At 39.8% G+C, this 19,873-nt stretch overlaps 1 protein-coding gene across 2 annotated transcripts in view; it reads right to left on the reverse strand.

The window, feature by feature from the left end:
* Nucleotides 1-19,873, reverse strand: part of LOC122809642 — a 378,601-nt gene that overhangs the window by 34,662 nt on the left and 324,066 nt on the right. Inside the window, exon 1 of one of the 2 annotated variants that reach the window (XR_006365933.1) lies at nt 4,614-4,861. The exons of the other annotated variant lie outside the window; for it this stretch is intronic. The gene's annotated coding sequence lies outside the window, so the exon portion shown is untranslated. Of the gene's footprint in view, nt 1-4,613; nt 4,862-19,873 lie in introns of those variants that run through there. 2 annotated transcript variants of the gene reach the window in all.

Here is a 19,873-nt window from a genome sequence, read left to right on the forward strand (position 1 = left end):
GATCCTACGGACCTCCCAGGTGACATGCATCAAGAATAGCATACTGTGTCAGGGGTTATGCATGCAAGGTTATGCTGTCTGCCCCCATTATCCCTCACACACTGTTCCACACATATGGACCTATGTAAACATGCACATATACAGCTGTATCTTGGCAATGAAAAAGTGTCTGCATTGCCGCTCTGCCATCCTGAGCTCCTGTAATGGCAGCAGCTCACCATGACATAGACACACAGACACCTGGAATGAAAACAGAATAAGGTCTGTGAGACAGCAGTCAGTCAGCAGTACTAACAGCAATAAAACATCATGGCACAAAGGTAGATACATTTTGATGTGTACACATGATAACTGCCAGCAGACAGCACCTTACAGGGCATAACACTACTACACTACAAACTGCCATTACCTGTACTGTATTCACCCTGTGCATCAGACATGTATTAGCATGTCCCTGCATTGATGTTATGGATAACAGGGATGTGGCACAGGTATCATCACATGCACATGGTGTGGTGTGGGGTTGCCAAAGGCCTTTGCTGTGCCATACAGTTGACATCATGTGTGTGTGTGTGTGTGTGTCTGGAGGGGTGCTGGTCAGCTGGGCCATGGAGAGGAACTGTGTGCGTCTGTCAGTGACCTGCATGTGACAGTGATGTGTGAGTGTGTGCATGCACACAGTCAAGCCATGTGCTAGCCCTACATGAGGGTATGTTGGACAGCTGTGGACCATACTTGGCAGAATGTACAATTCACCATCTCTGGCCATGAGCACAGGAACTGGTTCTGCCAGGAGTGCCACTAGCAACACCATGCCCAAGGCCAGATGTGGTACTATTTCCTGACAGTGACTTGTGTCTTCTGGGTCTGTGTCCCTCACAAGACCACCTAGGACCACGTGCTGATGGCCTGCCATGTTGTGGTGTGGACAGCACCCTCTCTTTGGTAGTGCTGGTGATACTGCCACTATGGGAGTGTGACTGTGCACGGCCACTTGGGCTCTCAGCTGATGTTGTTGCTGACCTACGTCCATGTGTCCAACACACTACTACCACCACATTTTCAAGCACAGACATTGCACTGCTAAGGACTGGCAATGTCTCACGTCACCATCTATCCACTACATCAGTGAAATGATGTAAGACATCACCAATGCCGTAGAGGGAGTCATGCATGCCAGGCAGTGTGGCATCCATGACCTTGAGCATCCATCTGGTGAACCATTCATAACGTGCCTGTGCCTCCATGATGGAATGAAACATGCATTGAGTGACACATGCTGTGACACCTCTGACATGGGCTGGATGGGCAGCAGTCCTCCTTTGAGCACCCCTGTCAATCTGCTTGTGCAGGACCTCAACTGTCTGGCTATGGCTAGTCTCTACATTCAGAGATGCCATAATCACCACACTCCCCTGTTCGATGCCACCACCCTCTGACTGCCCAATATCTGTGGCTGCTGGGGATTGGGTAAGTGTGGGCATACTGACCATGTGCAGGGATATTGGGGGTGGAAGTGAGATGTCAACCAATGGGACAGATTCAGCCCCCAGCAACCTCACCTGTGCCTCACAATTGCCACCATTATCAGACTCCAATGAGACACTGATATCAGGTTGTGAGGGGGACACACTCCAACCCCCATGTTCACCTTTGAGGAGAAGACAACCACATTAACTCATTCACTCTGGAGCAGCTTGGAAAATGCTGCCTGCTTACTTCCACCATAGGAACAACAGTGCAACCTGCGCTCATTTTCAGATAATCTGTTTGTAATACCATACAGAAATCAAATGTTCATAACTCTTTAACCATAATAGCTAGACTAAAAATGTAAATGTGGAGTTATTCAGCAGATGCTGACCTTTCCATCAGCATAAATGCTGATAGTGCATGTCTAAGTCATTATTAAATATTTGCCAAGGAATGCTGTTATCGTGCATATTATTTTGCCGTTTTGGTACAACAAATCACAATATCTTGGTGAATGTACAATGTAGACCCATACAACTTGTAATTAATTTGTTTGTATGAATGTTAGCTTTAAAATGATACCTTAACCATTACTGTGTGATATTCCATTATGGAGCTAGTCACAGAAATATGACTAATATTATATTTCTCATAACTGATAAATAAACAAAGCATAATATCTCATCACCTGTAACAGACAGAGACTACATATCAGTGTACATGTGTGGCTCAATGTCAGCTTCAAAATGATGCCTCATTTGTCACCATGCCCCCTCGCAAAGATATGGGCATAATAATGAGAAATATTGCAAATGTATACTTTTCACAATCCTACAAGACTAAACAAACTGTGATATCTGTGCATGTGTACAGCATACAGACATAGTTCTTTTACCATGTTGTAAGGAGTAATACTGTCTTCAAAATGAGACATTACTTAGGACATTGACATGCTCCCTTGCAAAGTCATTTACCAAAATATGAAAAAAATCATAATTTCCATAACTTAAGTCCTAAACAAATTGATAGCTGTACATGTGCACAGCATACAGACACAGTTCTTGTACCATAATTTGTAGTACCGTATTCAAAATGAGGTATTACTTAGCACATTGATATGCTATCTTGCAAAGTTATTTACCAAAATATGAAAAAAAATTCATAATTCCATAACCTAAGCCCTAAACAAACTGTGATATATGTACATGTGTACAGTATACAGCCACAGTTCTTTTACCAATTTGTAAGGACAAATAGTGTCTTCAAAATGAGGTATTACTTAGTATGTTGTCATCTTTCCTTAGCCAAGTCATTTACTAAAATATGAAAAAATATATCATAATTTTTGTACCCTTAGTCCTAAAAAATATGATATCTGTAGATGTGCACAGCATACCGACACAGTCCTTTTACCATGTTGTATGTACTAATACTGTCTTCAGAATGAGGTATTACTTAACACATTGACAACTTCTCTAGCAAAGTTATTTTCCTCTGCTGAAACTTGGTTATTCGATGCCCAATTAATACTCAACCCAAACAAAACTAAACTACTCGTCTTCCAACCCACCAAACAGACTCAAAACAACTCTCACCTTAACATCACAGCAAAAGACACCACTATACACCCAACAGAACACACCAAATTGCTAGGAGTTGAAATAGACAATGAACTAAAATTTGACATTCACATATCCACGATCATAAAAAAGTCCACAAAAAACTAGGAGTGTTATACAGAAATAAGCAACTTCTCCCCAAAGCAGCAAAGATTTCAGTAGCAAATTCCCACCTTATCTCTACCCTACTTTATGCCTTTCCAATATCTACCAACCTAAGGCAATGCAATCTCAACAAGCTTGAGACCTGCTACAACAAAATCACCAAATTTGCCACAGGGGTATCCTACTGTAGTCACCACTGTCTCTCCCTTACTGAACTGGGCTGGCTTGAACTTCCTCATCTCCTTCAGTGGTATCATCTCGCACTTGCCCACTTGCCCACAAACTAGTAAACCATCCACTAAAAGTCCCATCCCTGCAGAAACTACTCCACCTCTATCGCACCACCAGACCACTAAGATCCAGCAACAAAAATCACTTACAGGTCACTAAAGCCAATAACTCTGCTGAAGAAGCACTATTCTCTTGTGCCATAGCCAAATTATGGAACTCCCTCCCACCCACAATTACCTCTGTACCATCATGCACTCACTTCAAGACTTTACTAAAAGCACACCTAAAAACATGCTGGCTATGCCCTTGCAAATCCCCCTCTAACATCACCCACCCCATCCACCCACTACCTTTCTTTCCACCCCACTAACTACCTTGATTATAGCATGCTCATAAACCTAACTACTTATTATACAGCAGGAACTTTTTATTGTAACAATTGTTAATGTCTGTTATGTACTTCACAGATGATAAAGATTTTAATTGTCTACTGATTTACTACGTTCTTCATCTGTAACTATGTTTGTAATTTTTAATTGCTATGTTGATCAAATTGTTAATTGCTATGTAAATCCAATGTAACTACTGTCTGTATATTTTAACTGTGGAGCTTTTCTCCCCAGGCATCTGCTGAAAATGGACATATGTCCAGTCAGATACTCCCAGTCAACAAATGTAAATAAATAATAAATAAATAAATACTTTTCCAAAATATAAAAAAATCAGAACTTCCATAACCTAGGTCCTAAACAAACTGTGATATATGTACATGTGTACAGCCCATGGGCATAGTTTTTGCACCATGTTGTAAGGACTAACACTGTCTTCAAAATGAGGTATTACTTAGCACAATGATATGCTCCCTACCACAGTTATTTACCAAAATATAAAAAATATAATAAATTTCATAACCTAAGTCATAAACAAACTGTCACATCTGTGCATGTGTCTAGCATACAGATACAGTTCTTTTACCAGCTTAAAATTAAGTTGTACTCAGCATTTTGACAAATTCCTTAGCAGACTTATTCAACAAAATATGAAAATTATCATAGTTTTCATAATCTGAGTCATAGCATGTAATATCTGTACATATGAGTACAGCATATAAAACTTACACTTTTACTGTGTTGTAAGTAGTGAAACCAATAAGGTTTTCATAAAATGTAATAGAGTTTTCCTTACCATAGTGGCCCTACTTGGTCATGGTTGTTTTCCATCCTTTGTCACTAGATACATGTTACCAGTATTTCCTTCATTGCTGCCATCACACCGTTGTGAGAAAAAGAAAAGACATTAGGGGCTGGTGGACTTCTACATGACTCCACATAAACAGAATCCAGACCCTGAAATGTGCATTCATCAATGTGATAACAGCTTTGAGTAATGTGAATAACAGTGGCGACTGCATGAGGGTTTGACCTGACAAGTGATAATGACTCGATGTTATACTGTAGCTGCACATATTGTAAATTAATAATGTGATAATGACTCACATTTCATTACTGAAAGGTTCTGCATGTTCAGACAAAGGTGATAATTGCTGCACATAACCCGTTGAGCGGACATTCATTACATTCCTGATGCAGGTGTAGTGCAAGATTGAGTCATTATATCTCTCAGTAAAAGTAGGATAACATATATGTATTACTAAGTACTTCCACTCACCAAAATTCTAAACAAGTAATAATAAAATTTATCTCACTGAACCATCCCTCTGATTAAAATCAGATACAAGTGACAAAGGCAGAAATACTGTCCAGAATATCTGGTTGATCAATGCTGCAATTAGTATAAAATCAGTAATACCATATATCTCACCAAGCCCTACCTCTCACCCAAACATTACACACAAATCAGACACACAAATAACAAAGTCAGAAATGTCTAAACTATCTGCTTAATCCATGCCTTCCTCTCACCCAAACTGTCATGAATGATAAAGCCAGAAATATTGCCCAAAACATACAGTTGCTCCATGCCAGGATTAGCAATGGCATTTATCTGACTTAGCCATCCCTCTGATTAGAATCAAACACATAAGTGACTAAGGCAGAAATATTGTCCAATATATCTGGCTGATACACTATTAGTGTAATGAGGGCTGAGTACAGCAGGACTATTATTTCCTTGGATCTGGATGCCATACCTTTACTCATAATTTCTGCCACATAAAAGAATTACCTCACCAATGTGAACACATGGTGGTCATAGTTCAGGCTACTATAATTAGAAACCCCAAAATTTGAATATACTACAGATACTGACAAAATATTACATTTTTAGTCTGCTAGCTGGCATTGCTATTTTTTCATGATCTTTTGTACCCCTGCCTATTGAATGATAAGTGCAGTAACTGCCCTAGATGCCTGCAAGCTATGGTCTAGCCTTTTCAGATAGTGTGAAGCAATTTACCCATTTTTAAAGTGAATGATTGCGCCATTCACAAACAAGTTCTCTATAACATAAATAAAATGGTCAGCAATGGAGTTACTGTTAGTCACAGTGCAAGAAAATTATACTTTTTGAAATTGGTGGCACAGCATTGTGAGGTTATAAGTGAAGTAAAAGACAAAAGGAGATGTGATAACATTGCATAATCAGAATCTAAAAACACCAGCATTCATTAGTGTACGTAAAATGTGTAGAGTGAGTTTTTCATTAAGCACTTGAAACCATTTTAACTGCCTTTCATGGAGTGTAGACACCTTTTTGGCACCGGAAGCTTTAACAGCAGAACAAGGAGGATAACTTTCCAAAAAATATTAAAGTGAGAAACAATATAGAGCAAACACAGGACATAAATTTACAATGCAACAATAACAGGCACTAAACAAATACAATAACAGCATCAAGACTCAAACCAGCAACTATCACAGCATCTATGATCTGCAATCTGTCTGCCTCTCTGAACAATGGACACTATCAGAAATATTTCTCACCAGATGCTCTCCAGGTTATAATGTGAAGCCCTAAGTGTAGTATCCAGGCTTTAATGCCAATTAATATATAGGCATTTTGATACAATATAGATTTTTTTTCAAAAATGTATATTTAAACACTTCCTAAATCTAATAATGATAGCCAGACTAGACCAATCTTTCTTATTCTGATAATAAATTTGTATTTCATTAAATGAAAATGCAGCTTTGGAGTGTTCCAAGGGGCTGAAAAAAAACATAAGGACTCTCTTATTATTCAGCAGCAATATTTCATCCTGCAGTATCTTGTTTTAAAAGTTCATTTCCAAACACCTCCTTCTCTCTTTCTGAGAATTCTAACAATTCTTTCTAGTAAAAGTAAATCTCTGACAAATAGTTTTCAGATATGTAATGATGTTAGCATAAGAACAATTGATTTCATTTGTCAGAGTGCATTAACAGAAAATGTTGACATTACATTTACCTCTGGCATGTCTAATGTATTACATCAATCAACACCATCTAACAAAGTTTTCCTTGTTCTTGTGCAGTACTTTTTTTAACCAAAACTTTATTCAACATTCAACATAAATCTAGCATCAAAAAGAAAAGAACAGTAGTAGCATGTACTACCATAATCAAAGCTAGTGAAGTTTACTTTTTGACACCTGCAATATAAAATCTTTACCATTATAACAGCTACGTAAGCAGCCATTTTCCTACAAGGTGATGCTTATATATGTGGATGTAAAGGTCAAAAGGAATATAGTAGTTATCTTACCACAAAGAGAAGAATACAATAGTACACTCTGTTTGCCAATTCAGAGGCTGTGTGGGTCATCAGCAAATAAAAGCCCTCATGGAGTCTGAGATGAGCTATGAAACTAGAATTACCGAGTGCGCAAAGGATTATGGTGCAAAACTGTTTGTTTTGCGGCAACGAGTGGAACTGGTTAGCTCCTAATGAGTGGTGAAAAAGAAGTATTATATAGATATCTGACACATAGACATACATACACTGATATTGCATATGAAAGGGTCTTTTTTAAACTTTTGATTATGTATTACTCATGTTTACTGTATAATGTGGTTTGTGGAAAAACGCCAAAATAAAGAGAGGCTGAACTTGGTCTTAAAAATAATTCTAAGATTATATTTAACTTTGATGGAAAATAAGCATGTAGAAAATCATCATGGAAATTGCACTCTCTCCTTGTCTTCCCTATGAAGTAATAATACACACTAACAGCAAATGAGTCACCCTCTACTGAAGATTTTTGCTGGCAAGCACAAAAGCAGCTCAGCTGGCTCGAACCTGTCCACAACACTTCTTTATCACTTGAGGCCAGCAAAATTGCCCAACATTCATCAGTTTACTTACTGATACTACACATACCAGATATCAGGTCTCCAGACTCTCAAAATGTCTGGGATTAGAGCACAGAAGTTCTGTGGGCATGACACCTCTAGCTAGTTAAATAAGAATATAAAAATGAATGCTATTACACAGTATAACAGGTCACCATTATAAACAATAAATTATGCATATGAAACTTTTTAATTAGTGAAACAATTTCTGTCTCTGTTGCAAAACATTTTGATTGTCTTTATTGTACTTCTCATTACAGTTACATTTCAACTGTGCTGACCAAAATCTGACAAACCGTGGCTCAGGAAAAGTACAACAACCGCTTCCAGCTGATTTTTGATACTTTCCTACAAATGATCCGGTATGCCTGATCAAAGATTGCTATTACGCAGTTGTTTTTCACCTAACTCAGAATCAGCTAACATTAGCAGTGGATGAGGAAAGAGCGTCAAAGTTTACCAACCATTGGCTACAAATCCGCAGTGGTGGTGCTGCGGTAGCGTTGTCACCTCACAGTAAGACGCTGTCCGGTTTGATTCTCAGCTATAGCGTCTTCTGCGTGGAGACATGCATGAATAGGCATACCTTCGTTGATGGTTGTGTGTCAGGGCTGGTGACTCGGCATGTAAAAATCAACTGCCAATCATTAGTGGGCTGGAGTTCCGCTGTGGCGACCCCTAACCGGGAAAAGCCGAAAGACACAACAACAACAAAAAATCCCGATACAATATTCTACAGAATGGTGCCCAGAAACAAACAACTCTACAAAACTATTTTTTTTGTAATGCTGATATGTTCTGAGCAACTGAAGAGTGACCTACACAAGGTTCACATTATACCAAAGCCTGCGTTCCTATTCTTGAAAATTCAGTGGATCCCAAGGCAGGCAGAAACTGTACCAATGTATTACAGATGTCTCACAACAATAACTAAATTGAGCAATCTTTTTGCCCTGAAATATTGAAAACTAAAAAGAAATTTGGATTTACAAAATGATCCAGCTAGGTTGACTAGGCACAAAGGTGATGAAACAGTGTATTTATACACAAACTGACGTCTCAGAGGACGCACTTAACCAAAGCTGACTTCAGTGTAATTTTCCACTTTGATAACTGGTATGTAGGACTGCAGTTATATTTATAACCACAAGTGTCTGACATTAAAAGCTTTGGCTATTAAAGTGACAACTAAAGAAGAATAACAGTAACTAGTAGCAAATACTGGGAAATACAACACCTTAAGCAACACTTTTAGCAAGAAATATGCCAGATTGCAAGGGCACAGGCAGAAAGCTAACTAATAAAGGATCCACAAAGATGACCTGGAAAAGAGGAAAAAGAAACCAAACAGGAGAAACAACTTGAATCCCCATCACCGCAGAAGCAGCATTTCCTTCTGTTGAATGAGCACTACTTGAAATCCCTTCTGATGTAAACACTGCCAAGACATCTCCCTATCAGCAGACAATTTTTTCTTCCTATAGCAACAAAATGAGCCTCCTCTCAGCTTCTATGCACATTTTCCATGACAGACAATGTGCCGTGCTTTTGGCTAGAACAGGGTCATAAACTGAAGCAACCCAAAGATAAACATTTTATTCTTCTGACTACCATTACCACATACAACAAAAGATAATAAGTAGAAGTAGAAGAATAAGAACCTTAGATTGGGGTGGTGGAGGTGTTATGCAAGTGGTGGCTGGAAATGGAATAACCCGATTGGCTGCCACCATTTGCAATGCATGGAGAATTGCCTTAATGTGGTTACTTCTACTTGCAGCCGATTTTCAAACAAATGTCAAATATAAACATTGGGTAACTCCACAGTGAAAAGTAAGATGCGAACGTACCAGAAAAATTTCAGCTACTTTTTCAACTTATTTTTTAATAGTAGAGCTACAAAATGCCTGTAAAGTTAGATGTGCTTGTGGAATGGACTCGGCTGTAACTGCATACAATTACTACCGTCTCACAGTGTGCTTGGATGTAAGCACAGATGTGCTGTGAGACTGTACTCGGGGTTAATGAGTTAATTTCTGGACTATAATGTTTACTGATACACACACACACATGAGGTGCCACAAAGGCATTATACAGACCACACCTTCTGATTGATGTCATGCACAACACACAATCAGACCACAACAGACACACTTTGGACAGGCCCTCAACAACATGCAGTGCAGCTACATCAAGTTAATGTTGCTAGTACTATACACCTGTGAGATACATGACAAGTCAGAGTATGTGATGGACCTTCAGTTAATACACAGTGCACCCATTTACACAATAGTAATGCACCCCTGTATAGCAGAGTGGTTACACCTATACAAAACTACATGCTAATATGTTACAGCTCCTGCAAATATGCTACTGTGATTACCAATGTGATGCACTGCTGTAAACCACACCACAAGTGAACATGCACGTATTGGAATATGGATAAGCTTAACAGTCATGTGCATGGCAAACTGGCAGCCCTTAACATGCCTAGGGTATATGTGAGCCATAACATGACAGTTCCACACTCACCGGCTACAGGTTGATGTTCCCCAGCCACACCAGAGGTACTTATGGATTTGTGGGGGAGAGGTATTGTCAGCACACACACACACACACACACACACACACACACACACACACACACACACACACACACACACACACACACACACACATCATTGATACAGGATAATGTGTACATTTATCAACATGTACACTACAATGCTACCCAAATTGCTGACATTCACAATATGTGTGCACATGTTTGCATTACAAAACCTCATCCACAAATGCAGCTTGACCAGACATATGTGTACAGATATGCAGAGGCTGCCAGTATGAATGCTACAGTATTAAGGTGATGACCACTGGAGGCTTGCCTGGATGTTCCTCGGCTGTGGAATCTCTGCCACCCATCTCCACAACATATGTACTGATGGTTTCCTGTGAGCTGGTGGCTGAACCCAGGTTTGACAGGAACTCCTCTGTGGCTGAGAATGCTGGTTGTGTAGCAGGCCCTCCACCTGTGCCAGCACTGTCCCTGGCCACAGCCGCAGCCCTTTGCTGTGCATAGTGTATGAGATCAGTAGCACAGTGTCAGTCCTGTTCATAGCTCCTGTCCCAGTGGCCCACATCATTCACTGTTGCTACCAGGTCTGCCCACAGTGCAGCACGTTGTTGCTGGTTATGGCAACTCCTTGACAACAGCACCCGGTGATGACATCTCAGGGCATCAATAATTGCAGCTGTCCCAGCTTCTGAGAAGCATGGGTTGTGACATCTGTACATCGCACCTGAAAGACATGAACAGGGGAACACATCACAGGACTGCATACATTGCTTACCATTATGCACAGACTCAGCACATCCACTTTTGCCAGCACTATCCACTGCTAACCCCCACATCATACCCCTACCATCTATCAGCACAGCATGTCTGTGGGTATCGGCAACATAGTAGCAATACAGTATGCGTTGGGCCCACTGATCCTGATGTTTCATGCTACTTGCTGCATGTTCTATGAGGTGCTGCAATGCATGTACCTGTTGCACCTATTACTGCATGTTCACATTCTGTCTACATGGTCTGCTCTGGTGTCAGCTGCCTACTGTATTAGTAATCACCTGGTCTGTACACCCACCCCTCAGTTCTGCCTGGTCTTTCTCCATCAGATTCTGGACTATATGGCTGGACAATGTCCAACAGTTTCCCCAGCCAGTGTGGTTGATTTGGGTGTCCTGGCACTGTGTAGCATCTGCATCATGTACACGGATGGGCAGCCATCTACAAACACCACCAAGGAACACACTGTGTGAGAGATGCAATGACAGCAGGAACCTGCAGTCCATGCTCTCTGCCTGTCAAGGTTGCATATATGTCCCCAAACAGGTTGTCAACACAATCAGTACACCTCACATACCACCCACACCTACACAACACACACAAACATCTGCAGTGATCCTCAACATACACATCCACAAACAAAGGGGATCTCCAAGGCAAAGCCACACATGAACACCACAGCCATACACAGTACATACCACACATGGCCACACACCTGTGTTGCAATACTGTGTAGGTGTCAGCCCATGTCAAACATGTTACACACAGGGGATTCCAGTGGAGACACACTGGTGTGCCTCTGACCTGGATGTGTATTCGGATGGTTACAGTTACTTATGTGTTCTGTGACAGACTCTGCTATATTGCATACTCACTGCTCTCTCTCACCAACATGTACTGTCATGGGTCTGTCACAGTACATGCTGGTGTGCCTGACCTGACATGTACGTCCCTGGACTATATGCAGTGAGAGATAAGTGAGCACACTGGTAATGTGTCCCAGGCAGGTATGTCCCTAGCCTTATGCAACATTATGCTGTCACCCAGACTGATGCCACAATGCAATCAAGAAATGATTGCCCTTAACATGTGCACATTTATCCTATGATATTCCTAGGGTTCCAGTACCTGTGAGTCTGGGATGATATGGTAAACAGACCATGATGCTCTGAGAGAGATGGCCTCCATCTGTCTTCATTGGTCTTCATGCGTCTGGCAGTGGTTCTCACCAGCCCCATAGTGACTCCATTAGTAAAAGTGATGAAGTTATCACTAATAACATACAAGTGTCAGTGCAGCACACATTGAAGGCCATGTTGCTAAACGCTGCAGATGTACACATGATTTGGCCCTCATTGTAAGCAGTCCTTACCCTGGGAACTGCAGCCATCTGTGCAGTCATACAGACCATGGTTCAAAGCTGCAGAGAGCACACCAGCCTTACCTGGGCAACCATCCTATCATACATTCAGAAGTCAAAGTGTAGCAGGTAATGCCATGGGACATGGGGTTTCCGTATATATAAGACACATACACACCACCACGCTGTAAAGGCAGTAAGATGCACAGCTAGCTATTGGCCACCATATGTGAGCAGGAAGCCCATTCTGCTTATATGGACCTCATCAACTGTATTAGGAGTCGGGTCTGTACCCTGATCCTGGATCAGTTGAATGACCCTAGCATACATTGTAAAATGTACCCATTCCAGCACACAAATGGTCAAAGAGTCATCAACATTGAAAGTACAAACACCTTGGTGTGGCCAGGGGCTACCCCACATAAGGTGAAGGTGTATTGCAGTTGACATTACACAACACGGGTTACCATTGCAGCATCCCTACAGAGTCATCTTCCATGGCAAAGCAACCTTTATGCAGTCACATTTGCAGTCACCATCTCCCACAATACCCATCTAGCTATGGTCAGCCATACATACACCTCCAATGTGGAATACATCCTCCTGGGGGGTATACACAGCCTCACAGCCCCCAACTTCTCATTAAGGACTGGCACCATTATCCACACATACACACATGCGCTATATGTGGATTTGTATAGATGCATGTACTCAGGTATACTTGACAGGCCTACATCATCCTCTGCTAGGATATGTACACCTGTCTGGTGGACATCTGCAATACATACTGTCCATAACAGGGATGACATACCACTGTCCAAGGCAAAGTAGAGGCATGTGCCCATTTTGGAGCAAGGTCTCCTTAGCATGTACATGAGAATCGGATCAGTCCTGCAAACCTGCAAAACAAATGCAGAGCTTATATTGTCTACATCCACTATAGACAATCATCTCCCCTACTGCACATATGTCTGCAACAGCACAATAAGTACCTGCAGCTGCTCACTTCTGGACACCAGCTATACCAGTGCTGTTGGTATAACATACTGGATGCCTGACAGAGTTGGTGTAGGCTTCACTCCCTGTCTTCCCCATCAGTACATCAGGATATCCACAGTACCTCCCCTGTGTCCTATATGTAGAGAACAGGTCATCACTGCCATGTGAAAGTCATGGTATACATGGTATACATCTGCCATGGGAGCCTATTACATCACAGGATGCATCCTACATGACCCCAAGCATAACCTTGCAACACCATAAGGAACCGTATTCAAAGGAGGACTGACTACCACCTTTGTCCCAGCCATTTGATGGATGACCACTGTCACTCCTTTAGATTAAGGTGGGGCATCCCCCACTCAGTCACATGATAGACCCAGCAGTCTAACTAGGCTGTTCTGCATAGCCATAGCACCCCATTAACATACGACCTGCACACACTTCAACATGCACATTTAGGCTTTGTCAAGGAGGGGTTCATGTCTGTTACACTTGGTTGACTCTATGACACAGTCACCAAAGCCATGGATGGAGAGTGACAGTGCAAACTGCCTACTTTGACCAGTATAAACTCTGTGACAGCATAACCCATGTGGCCATTATACATATAACACTCCCAAGTATGCATCACACCACATGTTACCACTGGGGTAGCACACTGGTGCACTGACACGACCCACCTATTATGCATAGGGAGATCCACCTCAAGCGGTTGACCCATAACTAGGTGTGCAACCTGTTGTTCCATGTTTGGGCCTCTGTTATGTGTGAGGTACACTTCTGAGGTGCATGTAGAAACCATTAGCCTATGCCCAACCATGTCTGCAGATGACTGCATGCTGTGTGCTGTCACCAGATTCCCTACATAGCCCATGCCACACATAAGGGTATGTCATCAAGGGACATTGGGTATAAACATCCCTGTATTCCTCCCAATGAGGCCCATTATCGTGTATAATTCCCTGCTCATCATTCACATCACACATATATCACCAGAGGTTAGTATTTTCTTTATGGATGATAGTATGTGCTTTATAATGTTTATTTGTGAGTTGGATCTATGTGAGTTTTTTTCTAGAGTTATATCTTGGTATTGTAATGTTGTGTGAGTAAGGTGTAGTATTAAGATTTAGAATTGTAGGGCTGATGAAGAAGTTTGCGTGAGTTTGTGAGGGTGTGGAAATGTGTGTGATATGATATGTGTTATTGTGTAGAGGTAGATTTGTTTGTATGGATGTGATAAAAGCTAGTGATATGAGTGCTAATGATAGGGATGATAGTGTTGTTAGCATGATTGTATGGTAGATATGTTTGGTGATGGTAGCTAGGTGATTGAGGTGAATGAGTTTATGTGGTTGTTTAGGAGGATGGGTGAAGTGTGGAGGGATGTCTATCAAATATGTGTTCTTTGAAAGTGGGATTGTTGTATTAATTGAAGTTGATGTTGAGTGAGTGATTGTTGTAGGTGGAGGTCAGGTGGTATGGTCAGGTGATGAGGGCTTAGAATAAATGTAGGTATAGAGGGGGCGGGTGGGAAATGGGGGCAGGGGAGTGGAGTGAGCCAAGCAAAGCGAGGTGAACGGAGCAGGGCCCGACCAAATCGCAAGGCTACAGAAACAATTACGTTCCCCTTTTTTTTGAGGGAAAACAGTAAGTAATCTGTCTGAATTATCTAAAAATAGATTCAACTTAAATCTTAAAATGTAGATGGGAGAGGCCTACTGGGAATTGTCAGTGCCGCAGAAAGCCTGAGTACTTAAGTTCAACCGTAACACATATTGTATTATGCAGAAGGTATTAAGGGAATTTATATATTATAATAACTTTGCAACTGTTGTTTCAGAAAGATTAAGGACTTACATCAAGATATACTGAAGGCCAGAGGGGTACAGGCAGTTACTTTGGGAATCCAAGATGGCACCACAGTTTTAAATCACCTTTGCTAAGACCATATTGGAGGAGGAGGAGGGGGAGGTTTACATCACCTTTGCTGAGACCATCTTGGATGAGAGTGGGGGGGGGTTGTAAAGTGTAATGACTAATGACTAATGAGAGCAGGGGCTGGCCTTGGGTAGGAGTGAATCCGACAAAAAGAGTGAGTCAGACAAAAAACAATCACTCAATCCACAGACAGGTTTAGGTATGTCTGTTTGGAGAAAAAGTAAATTGCCTGTTAGTTTTTGTTTTCTTTTCTTTTTAATATATGCAGGACCTTACAGAACAAAAGTGATGTCCTTATTGCCTACAGTGTGCTGTTTAGCCAATGCAGAAACCTTGTGCTATGTATTTGTACATATGTTCACTTTAGTGTGCTTGGTTTAGCTGGGAGTCAGGAACAACTACTAAAAAGGGTATGTGACTGATATATTAAAGAAGTTTGTAGTTAAAGCTTACAAGAAATGCTAGCTTGTGAATGGGGGTGGGGGGCAGCTGCCATCCCTGGCCTATAGTTAAAGTGCACTATGCACTTAATACAAGAATAAGCCCAAACTACTGTGGAATTCAAGTGTACCTACAATGCTTTTTTGGTAAGATGGTTAAGAGTTAGAATAAATGTATTCCTTCTTCTACTAATAGGTGTATTAAAGCTTTTTTATTATCTGTGACTGTTGTTGTGTCTTTCAGCTTTTCCTGGTTAGGGGTCGCCACAGCGGAACTCCGGTCCGCTAATGATTGGTAGTTGATTTTTACGTGCCGAGTTACCAGCCCTGATGCACAACCTTCAACGAAGGTACGCCCATTCACGCATGTCTCCACGCAGAAGACGCTCTAGCTGAGAATCGAACCAAACCGCGTCTTACTGTGACTAATGATTTAAATTAATTTTTCTTTAATTTGAAAAAACAAAGAGTAATGGTAAGCTTTAATGAATTTCAGTAAAAACAAAAAAAAAGGTATGAAACAGGATTATAGTAAGAAAAGTATGGTTAGGAAATGTGTATAAACCATCTTCATAATTCAACTGTTTATAGAAAATGAGTTAATGTTTTCAGTAGCCTTTGTATAAATAAAAAAAATGCCTTTGTATATTTGGGGGTAGAGTGGTTGTACTATGACTTCAGTCAAGAGATCAAGTGTTAAGGAGAACTGTCAGATGATCTGAGAATATTGAGAGAAACCACAAAAATGCAGAGTAAACCGGAATCAAGCAGATAAGTATCATGTATGCAGAAAATAATAGATCATGTCCTTAAAATTTCAGTTAGGTATGTAAGCATTAAAAATATTCAAAATAGATTCCTTTTCTATCAGTAAATAAAAGCTCACAACATATTTCAGATAGGGTAAGTTCCTATAATGTATCCTATGTGTTTATTAAACATTTAATGATTTAAATCAGTTACTGTTAAAGCAGAGACTGCATCTCTGAACACTGTCCCAAAACATTAAGAGCACACAAGGCAAACATCTCAACCTCTTAGAACAAGAAATCCGGATCAAGCCATAAATAATTGGGGGGGGACAAATAATCAAAAACAGGCACAATTTTTAAATATTGCTATTACAAACTTAGAACACTGATAGAATAACAGGTTTTACATTACATGAATTTTTCTGAAGAGTATGAAGCCTGAAAATGAATTATCTACCATTATTTTCTGACTTCAGTCTTATAATAATCCATCTATTTTCCTCCTGTTCAGTAAAATTTCTGATGTTACCTAATCTATTACTCTTAGAAATTATTTCAATAACCATAAATTTAAATCTATGATCTAAACCATTATGTAAAACATGTTCCGCTAATGCATTAGTTTCATCCTCACGATTTATTGAGTATATATGTTCTCTTACTCTTTCTCTCAATGTTCTATTACTTTTACCTATGTAGAAACTATGACATTTCTGACAATTTGCAAGATATATTATATCTCTAGTTTTACAATCAGCATAATGTTTAAAGTAACAGCACAACTCCAAAGGCTAAAGAATGACAGGCTAGAGCAAAAATCGTTGTTTAATAACTTTGATAACTTTAATACACATAAAATAAAAACAATGAATCAAGTGCTTTCGCCTGGTTCATACCAGGCTTTATCAAGATATTCATGATTAAAACAGGTGCCTTTATATATCATTAAAACCAGTCACATGACCCTTAATTAAAAATACCAAAATTCAATTAAGTGAAATTTAAAAAGACATTGCATATAACTTATTGATAAAACTGATGTAAATAACCTTCAATTATTCAAGTAATAAACAAAAACCTCTCCATAACCACCAGATAGTTTAATGCTACACAAAGGTGTTTACTTATGCGTATGTCTATGCCTACAATCAACAGAAATTGGTCTAAAAATCATCAAGCTTTAGTCAAGTTCAACAAATAGAAATATAAACACTTTTATAATTTTCAAATCAATAAACGTTATGTCACAGATACACACCACTGTGCCCTCGAATTCAATAAATGTAAATATTAAGCAACGAACAAAACGGGCGCAGTTCAGGCAGAAATAAGCAAGAGTCCTTCAAAGACTTTTCGATAGATGCACAGTTCAAATCACAGTTAGAGCTTGCAAGCACCCAAAGCTCTATTTTTCAAGTCAACTGAATTATACTAGTTTTCAAAAATCACTGCTCCACCAAACCATAACTTGCATTCAAACTCCATTCCAATTCAAAAAAACAAGCGTTAGGTGGAGATATAAAAAGCAGGTTTATTAGATACCAAATGGCAAGCGCTTTCAACCTTAGTCTTTCTCAGGCTGATAAAGCTCAAACCAATATGCATACATTTATATAGTAATAATTCAATCACAATTATGATGTCACTTCCTACCAATAGGTAGTTAATGCAAATTAAACAATTTTTAATAGAGATAAAATTTTAAAACATTCATGCCTACCTATTAAAGGTCTTAACTAACGTACTTTAAAAATGTTCTATCCATTAATCTATGTCTATATTAGACCATAAATATATACTCTACATTAAATAGACACTTATTCCTAAAAGCGTGTAAATAATGGCGACTGTTGCATGATACACATTATTGTTGCACCTATTAGATAAATATTTGTTAATAAAACTAAAACAAATACGCTAGTACCAGCAAGCACGTCCTGCATTTAAAATAACTAAAACAACTACATTTAAACGCAGACGCATATGCAGTATAAATCCATTAAAGCATTTATGGAGATATGATACATCAATGTATGCATTTAATTTTAATTGCCACAAAAGTTCCCTGTACTCGAGAAATGTTTCCCAATCACCCCCTCTCTGGTCCTGTACAACTTGTCTGGCCCTTGAAAAATAGGTATAAATCTGTATGCTGATTAATATAAGATATGCATACATAATTATGTAACCCCACCTACTCTGATGGAATTGTGGGACATCAACTTTCAAATACAAACTCAAGAACAGGCAACCAAAATATGTACCCAGAAACCCAGACCCTGTAGTAAATGGTAACCATTTTCTTTTAAATGTGTAGCAATGATGTTCACTGGGAAGGGAGAAGATGATGAACCTTAGGATTGTGTTTTCAGATTTGCAGTATGTGGGTTTTATGGCAAAAGTAGGGCATTTAATGGTAGGCAATATTCGAATCTTAGCAAAAGAATATTATAGTTTGCTAGGTCCTCCAAATGTCATTCCTCATGGCCTACTGATCAGTGGGTAGCTGCAGTTTGTGCCATCTGTGGTTGTCTTTGAGATTGCTGCCCTTCCCCCTCACAAAATCATGGTTGAATGGGGCCTCCCATGGGTACAATGTCTGAAACTCAAATGTATGTCATTATTTAGTGAATTCCATCCACAATGATTTGCCAGAAAACCAAAAATTATTTGAGGAATAGACCAAAAATATGAGGCACAAATCTGGACATTCTGCAAAAATCTGGACAGTTGAGAGATATGACCCTTACTTTTTTCTGAATTCTGAAATATCTTTTTACTGGTATAAGGATTTGATAATACTAAAGTGGGTGTACCAGGACTTGGAAAACAGAAGTTAATGATGGAGTGAGACTGATTTAAGATAAAACTTAAGATGAAGACAGGGCAAAATATGGCCCATCTGATAACAGATTGTACAACATTTACATATAAATTAGAGAACAGACTGGGAGAATTGCAAAGGAGATTTTACACGAGTAAGAAAATGGTGAGTGTCGCCTCATAGCAAGACGTTGTCCCGTTCGATTCTCAGCTAGAGCGTCTTCTGTGTGGAGGCATATGTGAATGGGGTGTGCCTTCATTGAAGGTTGTGCATCAGGGCTGGTAACCCGGTACATAAAAATCCACTACCAATTATTAGCGGACCGGAGTTCCATTGTGGCGACCCCTAACCGGGAAAAGCCAAAAGACACAAACAAGAAAATGGTGAGGGGTGAAATGGAAAAAGGCGAACTAGGACTAGAAGGTTTGCTGCATATGAAATATGTGTTTATGTGAGAACCACTGAAAGATAAGTAGTTTTATATTTCTCTT

Source organism: Protopterus annectens, chromosome 8.part0, assembly GCF_019279795.1.
Source record: "Protopterus annectens isolate FY-2018-M chromosome 8.part0, PAN1.0, whole genome shotgun sequence".
NCBI lineage: Eukaryota > Metazoa > Chordata > Ceratodontiformes > Protopteridae > Protopterus > Protopterus annectens.